Here is an 8676-nt window from a genome sequence, read left to right on the forward strand (position 1 = left end):
CATCATGTAAAGCAATTATCCTCCAAATGGAAAACAAGGTTTGGATCCCTGGTGAAACCCTACTGGACTCAAGTTTACCGGGAGATTTGGGTAGGAACAGGGTTGATGGGCTTCACTATTTATAAAACCAAGAGTGCTAATAAAAGAAATCGAGCTTTGAAAGCTTCAGGTCTGAGGCCTGCTCATAGTCATCATTAACCAGCCTTACTTGGAGTGTACATTGGGTGAAACACGGTCTGGCTGTAAATGTAAGCAATTTCTGTAAGACAGGAATATGAAACATTTGTACCCCTGTATAAGGGCCGTTTCCTTATAAATATACTTATAAGTACAAAACCAAAACAAAATCCAGTTAATTCTTTAGATTTATGTTCTGGTTCTATAACATTCCTTTTAAATCACAGACCTTAACCTAGATTCTATGGACTCCCAGGAATCTCTGAATGACTTTAGGGGATATATGAGACGCCCGAAATTGTATGTACAATTTTGTGTGAGTATTTCTGAGAAGAAAGTGTCTAGCTCTTCTCAGAGTCTCAAAGATGTTGGTAACTCCCTCACTTCATAAATGAGGTCATTTGAAATGACCATATTATGGTGTATATAGTTCCCAGTTTCTCATTTGGTCAATTTTCATTAATAAATATAGGATAAGTGATTGCCTAAAAAAGGCAAAGGAATACTTGACATTTAGGAAGAAACAGAGTTACAGTGTAACTCCTGTTTTGGAAAAGATTACCCTCATAAAGACAATTAACAATTCAAGGCTATGAATTATGATTACCTATTAAATGGTATGGGTGGTGGTGATTTAGTCACTAAGGCATGTCTGATTCTTGCAACCCCATGGACTGTAGCCTGCCAGGCTCCTCTGTCCATGGGATTCTCCAGTGGTATGGGTAAAACATGCTAAAATAATTTAGAGGGGGTGGGATCATTGCCTCTGGGGTTGTTGCACAGGAACTTAAGTTGAGCCTGGGGAGGCAACAGCAAAGCCTGACATGTGTTCAGCCACTGTGCCCTGGGTGTTTTCATCTCAGATGTTAAATAATGAAATGTTTCTGTGTCATTGGTTGCAGTCTCCCCCCAAGTCCACTCCAGTGCCGCTACTGCCCTGGCCATATCTCTACCAGGAATTCCCAACAATTTCCCTCTTCCCTCCACCTTCTAGAATCTAGTTAACTGTAGGATTGATGCCTGGCCTGGAAAGATCTTCTAGACACCATTCCAGCCTCCTGGCTAGAGCTTTTCTGGGGGTTCAGTGTCCATTCTGACCAGCTATTGATATCTTACATATCACTACCTTTAAGGTATGATATGTGTTTGTTAGAAGTTCATGTGTACCATCGTATGACTGAAATAATTGAAAGGAAAAGGAAAACATCTCAGGAAGGGGAAATAGCGAAAGAAACAAAACCAGTTGGTTGATAAGACTATTCTGGAATTGGAGGATAGCTGACTAATTTGGTTGGATTCAAAGAAGAAAGAATGAACAGTAAAGTTGAAAAGATGATCTGTAGCCAGCTTGATGAGGAAACAGTTTGGGCCTGGGAGCATGGGACAGAGGCTGGGTCTTGCACTCTGGAGTATGGGCTGTATATATTAGATGTCACTTGCAAATGCTTAAGGTGTGGAATGGCATGATGACAGCAGAATTTGTAAAAGAATAATCTGGCAGGGGTGTGTAGGATGAAAGGGTGAAGGAATCATTAGCGAATAAATTCTAGATGTAAATTAGCCATTATGAAAATTCCCCTCCCTTTTGGATTTCCCTCCCACCGCTCCCATCCCACCCATCTAGGTCATCACAGAGCCCCCTATGCTATACAGCAGGTTCCCGCTAGCTATCTATTTTACCATGGTCGTGTGTATATGTCAATCCCAATCTCCTGGTGCATCCCACCCTCTGCTTCCCCACTGTGTCTGCATGTCTGTTCTCAGCATCTGCATAACACAAGAGGGTGTGAAGAAAAAGAGACAATGGCTATGGCACAGAATAAAACTGGGTGGAATATCTGAAGTGAAGTCTTAAGAAACTTGGACCATCTGGTCACAGTGTCCCTAGGAGAGGGCAGCTGAGGTTAGTGGCCAAGAAAGAAGCCAGTAAAGAAGAGCATGGAAAACTGTATCGCTGCTTGGGGTATCATCAGGGTAGTAGGACAGTGTGTGTGTGTGTGTGTGTGTGTGTGTGTGTGTGTGAGTTGTGTCTGACTCTTTGTGACCCCCATGGACTGTAGCCTGCCAGGCTTCTCTGTCCATGGGATTCTCCAGGCAAGAATACTGGAGTGGGTTGCCACTCCCTTCTCTAGGGCATCTTTTTGACCCAGGGATTAAACTGGGTTCTCCTGCTGTGCAGGCAGATTTTTTATCATCTGAGCCACCAGGGACCCAGTAGAATAGAGACTAGAGCTCACATACACACAAAAAACCACTCAACAATTACTTATCTGTCTTATGTAAAGTTCATAAGGTAACATGAAAAAATAGTTGGGAGAAACAGTGAGAATATGAATGAATCCTGAACTTGTTATTTGACTTGTTCTTAGTTCTTCTATGTAATTCTAGACCGGCAAGCAAGCAAATCTTGGCTGTCCAGAGTTCCTCCCCAGCAGGCATTGCATATTTCTTGAACACCAGGAGAAGTACAATGAACAACCACTGCAGTTAGTCATTGCCTTGGTGACCCCATGAGATCCTAAATTTTATTTAAATTTTCTGGTTATTTCTCCCATCTACAATCACCTCTCATTTCACGATTACCTCTTATTTCACAATTACCTCTGAAAATCAACTCAAAATCCAATATTAATAATATTATTTTTACATTTACCATTCAAAAAGCATTTTTATGTACATTAGCTCACCAAACACCCTATAATTGTTAGGTAGAAGTTATTGTCTTAATTTTAAATTTGAGGAAACTAAGAAACAAAACCTTAGAAAATTCAAGGAAACGTGATCAGACTCACATTTTTTTGAGCACCTATTTTGTGTCAGATCCATCACATATGCCCAGATTCACAGAACTGGTAAGGGTCAGAGCAGAGACTATGCCTAGTTCTCTTGGAGATTTTAAAGTGGGGCAATTTCCATGACAAGCCAATCTACCAGCTGTTGTTCATCCACCTGAGAAAGCTTCGCTTTGAGTATTGGCACCAAAATTAAAGTTCTTATTCTTCAAATGATTGAAAAACAGCTGAGGTCAACCTCCCAAAGGCAATAATGTTTGTATGCCATTTCATAATGTCACCAAGCAGATCTGAAGGACACTTCTTTGTTTTGTTTTTATTGGAGATGAAGATGTTTTTCCTTTATAATTTCTCTGGAGGAGTTCAAGCATTTAGAGGGATGAATTACCTCTGGCTTTATGTGTCCAACATTATCAGACTGCCCCATGCAGATATTTTGTTATTAAAATGAGCTCTGTGTGTGAAGTCATTCTATCTTTTTACAGTGAACACCAGGGCAAACTATTTAGAATAAATTGAAATGAATAACTTAATGAAAGAGAAAAGAATAGTCCTTTCAGGATCCCTGAATACACTAGTCCTGTTCTTTTTTTCTGGCTTCTCCTTACTTCTTCTTTCCACTTTTGCATCATTTTGACCCATTCACCCTCATGGCTTATTCCTTCCTTTCCATTTCAGAGTAGCTGTAATGGCGGCCTAACTGCACACAAGGAGACTCTGTCCTCTGAAATAGATGGCATGAAAGACAAGAACTGCTGTTGTCCTGTCTACCATGGACACCAGGAAATTTCTTGCCTTCTACCAATGAACCTAGGCCAACGGGCTGGCAGACAGGAAAGGTCTGTGCTCCCTGACTGAGCCACTGGAGTGCCCCTCCCACCCCTTCTTTGCTCTTCAGTGAACCAGTTAGTTGACAGCCTTGCTACTCAAAGTATAGTCCAAGGCCTGGCACCATCAGCATCACCAAGCAAGGTTCAAAATGAAGAACCTTCACCCCATACCTGTGGTATCAGGATTTGCATGTTAACAAGATCCCTAGCTGATTTGGATGGGCATTAAATTTTGAGAAGCCCTGGTATACAGGGTGTTCTCATACCCGCAGACACATTTTCTTTTTTGTGACTTTGAGACATGATTCAACAGAAATTATATACTACAGTGAGATATATCTTAGTGGGAATTATGCCCCTACGTATAACTGTGTACGCTAAGTTCAAATAGAAAACAAGTTTAACTTAGAACGTTGAGCTCTTTGCCTGATATAGTTTTAATGCTCTGAATAGACTGGTGAATTTCCTTGTTTCCATGACTTCACACCTCTTGTAGAGAAATATTCAAACCAGGGGAATAATCAGAAACAACTTATTCAAACACCAACTCAAATCTTGCTACTTGGCAATTTTTAGAACCTCTCATACAGCTTCTCAGGCAAAAACAAACTATAAATTCCCAAATCAAAAATCACAGATGGTCAAGCAAATTAAATTTCTTATCAATTTCTTTAGTTGTTTGCTGAACTCCCTGAGAAGCCGCATTGATCTATTTGGATGCTTTGCCCTATTCTTTCTCATTTGAGATTTTTGGTGATAACATAATTAATTTAGAATTTAATGTTTTGATTTTTCCATCATTCCAAAGCTATGTTCTTTTTAAGCGTTATGAAAATCTCAAGGTTCTTTAAGCTTTTCCTCCCCTGTGATCTTAAGTTCAAGCCAAATGGTTAGATTTATCCTATCACTTCACCCTGAGAGAATTCTGTCAGAAGCAGTATTCGGTTTGTAAGCAAAGCAAGAAAACGTCAGCAACATTCTCATATTCCCTTAAAATAATTTCCATAATATAATATTGAGGTTTACTGCTTGATGCCTTACAGGCTTGGATATTAAGGATCAGTATTTATTTCTGAGCATCTATTTCATGAGCAAAACAGTTACTTGTTCTTTTCAGCATTGTCCAAAGACAGTAGCTTTATTCTCTAAAAACTTTAACAAAAACCCAGAATTTTCTGACTGATCATTTATGTTTATATGAGAAGTTAGTGGCTCAGGCATGATTTAAGAAAATAATGTCCTTTATACGTTAATTTTATTATTGTTATTTTACTTGGATTAACTTCTATTTCTAAATGTTTGATCGATCTCACAATATTTTATGCACTTAGTCAAACTTTCATACACTAACATGAAAACCTATTCAAAGGGGTTATAACATTGGACCCAGAGTGTTTGACTCCTATTTCTGTATTTAATTACTAGTTAGAAATAAGTATTTATATTGCATGTACTAAGCAACTGCAGGTGACACAAAAGAAATAAAAAATGGTCTTTGTCTTAAAAGTATCTTTTTAGGTATGAAGACAAAGCAGAAGAAATATACAAGGAAAAAAAACTGGAAAAAATTCTGGCCCATGTATAAGATAGTAAGTATCAGAAGGAAATTCCCTGGTGGTCCAGTGGTTAGGACTCTGCAATTTCACTGCCAGGGCATGGTTTGATCCCAGGTGGGGAACTAAGAATCCCTCATGGTGAAGTGCGGCCAAAAAAGAAAAAGAGAGTGACAGCTACCTGGGCTACCAGTGTCAAGCTAAATGAGCACTTTTCCTGGGTGATGCACTGTGCTTAGCCTTTGACATGTAGCAGCACCTCAGTCACAACAGCTCCATTCTACAGAGGAGAAAAATGAGGCTGGGAAGCTTCAGTAACTTGAAATTGGTATTCAAACCAACAACTCCTACCAAAACCATGCTCTTTATGTAGTACTGTCTTCCTGATAGTGAGTGAGTGAAGGTCACTCAGTTGTGTCCGACTCTTCGCGACCCCGTGGACTACATGCAGCCCATGGAATTCTCCAGGCCAGAATACTGGAGTGGGTAACCGTTCCTTTCTCCAGGGGATCTTCCCAACCCAGGGATTGAACCCAGGTTCCCCGATTGCAGGGGGATTTTTTTGTACCAGCTGAGCCCTGCCTGATAGTAAGGGATAGAATATTCATTTTCTTTTACTTTTTAAAAAACCTGTTGTCTACTATTTTACTAATTTTTTTTTACAGCTTTGTTAAGATACAATTGACATACAAAGTATTGATTTGTTACATTTGTGTAGTATCAAATGATTACCATAGATAATACCTCCATCATGTCATGTAATTATCACTTTCTATTTGTGGTGAGAGCCTTTAAAATCTACCTTCTTAGCAACATTCCTTTACTCTAGATATTTCAATTCAAACCTCTTGAAAACCAGAATGATGTTACCTAATTCTTTTGTGGGCTTCCCCAGTAGCTCAGTGGTAAAGAATCCCCATGTAATACAGCAGACTTGGGTTCAATCCCTGGGTGAGATGATCCCTGGGAGAAGAAATGGCAACCCACTCCAATATTCTTTTTTTTTTTGCTGCTTGTTCAATAAGTTTATTATTGTCTCTATCTGAAAAATCTTGCTAGAAAATTGTGGTTTTGTTTAACTCTCGGCAGCCCATTCCCAAGCTCTAAGGAAGCCTGCTTGCTTCTGAGCTACCTGATCTTTCTTCTGGGCAAGTGACATTTCGGGACGGCTCTGCCTCTTCTTTTTAACTTCTTTCTTAGGCTTCTTCTCATACACTGAATTTTCTCCTGTTGCAGCATGAGCTTTCTTATACATCTCCTCCATCATGTTTGGAGTTATGTTCGTTATGTACTGAGAAAATTGTTTCTTGTAAGCATCCTCATCTTCTTCAATTAGGTAATGCATGTAATCTACAACATTCTGCCCCATGATGTGCTTTCGGTGTACCTCAGCACTGAATTCTTTGCTTTCTGAGTCATAACCAGGGAACTGTTTGTACTATGAGGGATAGACAAGCCTCCATTGACAGCTCCCTTTAGGGCCTCAAAAACTTTATTCCTGGTAGTAGTTCTGGCAAGTCCTGCATCTAGGTAACAAGTGAAGGCACCAGGTTGACCATCAATGCTTTCCACATTGTATTTATCTCCAGTCATTTTGACTTGGCCTTCATAAATTTTGCCCATACCAAACCTATTAATAAGCCTGCAGGCCAGCAGCAGGCTAGTACAATATGCTGCAGCAAGATTTGTCAGCCCAACCTTCACACCATGTTTTGGGAGTTCGTGAGCATAAGCTGCACAAACTATCATATCTCCTTCTATACAGGCATAAGAAATCTGACAAATAATATCTCTGTTCGTTACATGAACGATCATTCTGTATTTAGGTGTGTTGTACTTATTTTTATCTTGGATTACCAATCGTTTCTGAGCATAGTTGTCAGTTTTGCCCTCTTGCTGTCTTCTGAATTTCACTTTGTATCTCTTGAAGTATCTCTTTGTATCTCTTGTATCCTTGTTCTTGACAACTTGAACAATCCCAACCATGTGGAACAGAACCCTGACTGGAGGGCTTGCCACAGAGCTGCAGGACCAGCGTGGTTTTGGAGGTGGAAAAGCCTCGCTCCAATGTTCTTGCCTAGGAAATCCCACAGGAGACTCGGGTTCAGTCTGTGGGATCGCAAAGAGTCAGACACGCTTAGCGACTAAACAACAATAACGATTCCTTTGTATCACTCTGTACCCTGCACAGTGCTTGGCATGGATGGTACAAATGTTCCAACTTCCCCAAGCATGAACTGCAAACAGAATTACCAAAATCACGGCCACAGCAGTATAAACTTGGTGTGCTAGACCTTTTCTAAAAGAAAGAGTACAACATAAGAGGTATCAGGTGATTTTTTCCTGGTTTGCATACCCACTCAACTCTTGGTGCCTCCTGACTTGTTTCTTTCTTTGGGGATTTTTCACCTGAACTTTGATCTCAGTTCACTTCCTCTTGCCTTTAAGTGTGTGTGTGCGTGCTAAGCCGCTTCTACCTTTAAGAGACAGCTCAATCTTCCACCTGTTCTGTGGAGGGGACATTCCCTGACTTCTTGAGGTAGAAGCAAGTCCTTTCTCCTTTGTGTGCGGCTACTCCTAGTATCACACTTCATAGCTACGTGGGACAGTATGTAACACTGATATGTTTGTGTGGGGGTGGGGGTGAGGTGGTGCATTTACAGGGAAGCCTGGGAGAAGTTCATTGCCATCTAGTGGGGAGATATATCTGTAACACAATATACATCTCACATCATGGCTGTGTAGATTTACATGACATGTTAAGATATATAAGTAGGTAGACAGAAGGAAGAAGTGTTCCTTGACCTTCATAGGATCCCTGGCTAGGTCTAAAAATGAAACTGACAAAGACAGAAGAGCAAGAGAAAAGCACACAAATTTATTTAATGTAAGTTTTACCTCACATAGAAGTCTTCAAAAGGAAATGAAGACTCATGGGAATTCCCTGGCCATTCTGTAGTTAGGACTCTATACTTCCACTGCAGGGAACACAAGTTCCATCCCCAGTCCGGGAACTATGATTCTGCATGCTGTGTGGCGTAGCCAATAAAAAAAAAAAAAAAAAAAAGAAAAAGAAAAAAGAAATGAAGACCCACAGAAATAGTTAGGCCTGAGTATTTTTATGCTAGATTTGATGAAGAGAGGATAGTCATGGAAGAATATAATAGGTTAGAGAATATGAGGTAATCAAAGTAAACTGGGGAAAACTTAGCAAAGCCGATTTGTTAGGATTCTTTTCCGGGTCCATTTGTCTTTGGAGAAAGAATGCTCCTTCCCTACAGGTATAGAGAGAGCAACTCTCACAGGAGGTTCTTTGAAAGGTAA

The 8676-nt window shown here is 40.1% G+C and overlaps 1 pseudogene; it reads right to left on the minus strand.

The window, feature by feature from the left end:
- Positions 1-6427: 6427 nt before the first annotated feature.
- LOC138076284 (large ribosomal subunit protein uL18 pseudogene) lies at positions 6428-7338 on the minus strand (annotated as a pseudogene).
- Positions 7339-8676: the final 1338 nt, after the last annotated feature.

This window comes from Capricornis sumatraensis, chromosome 3 (assembly GCF_032405125.1).
Source record: "Capricornis sumatraensis isolate serow.1 chromosome 3, serow.2, whole genome shotgun sequence".
Taxonomy (NCBI): Eukaryota; Metazoa; Chordata; class Mammalia; order Artiodactyla; family Bovidae; genus Capricornis; species Capricornis sumatraensis.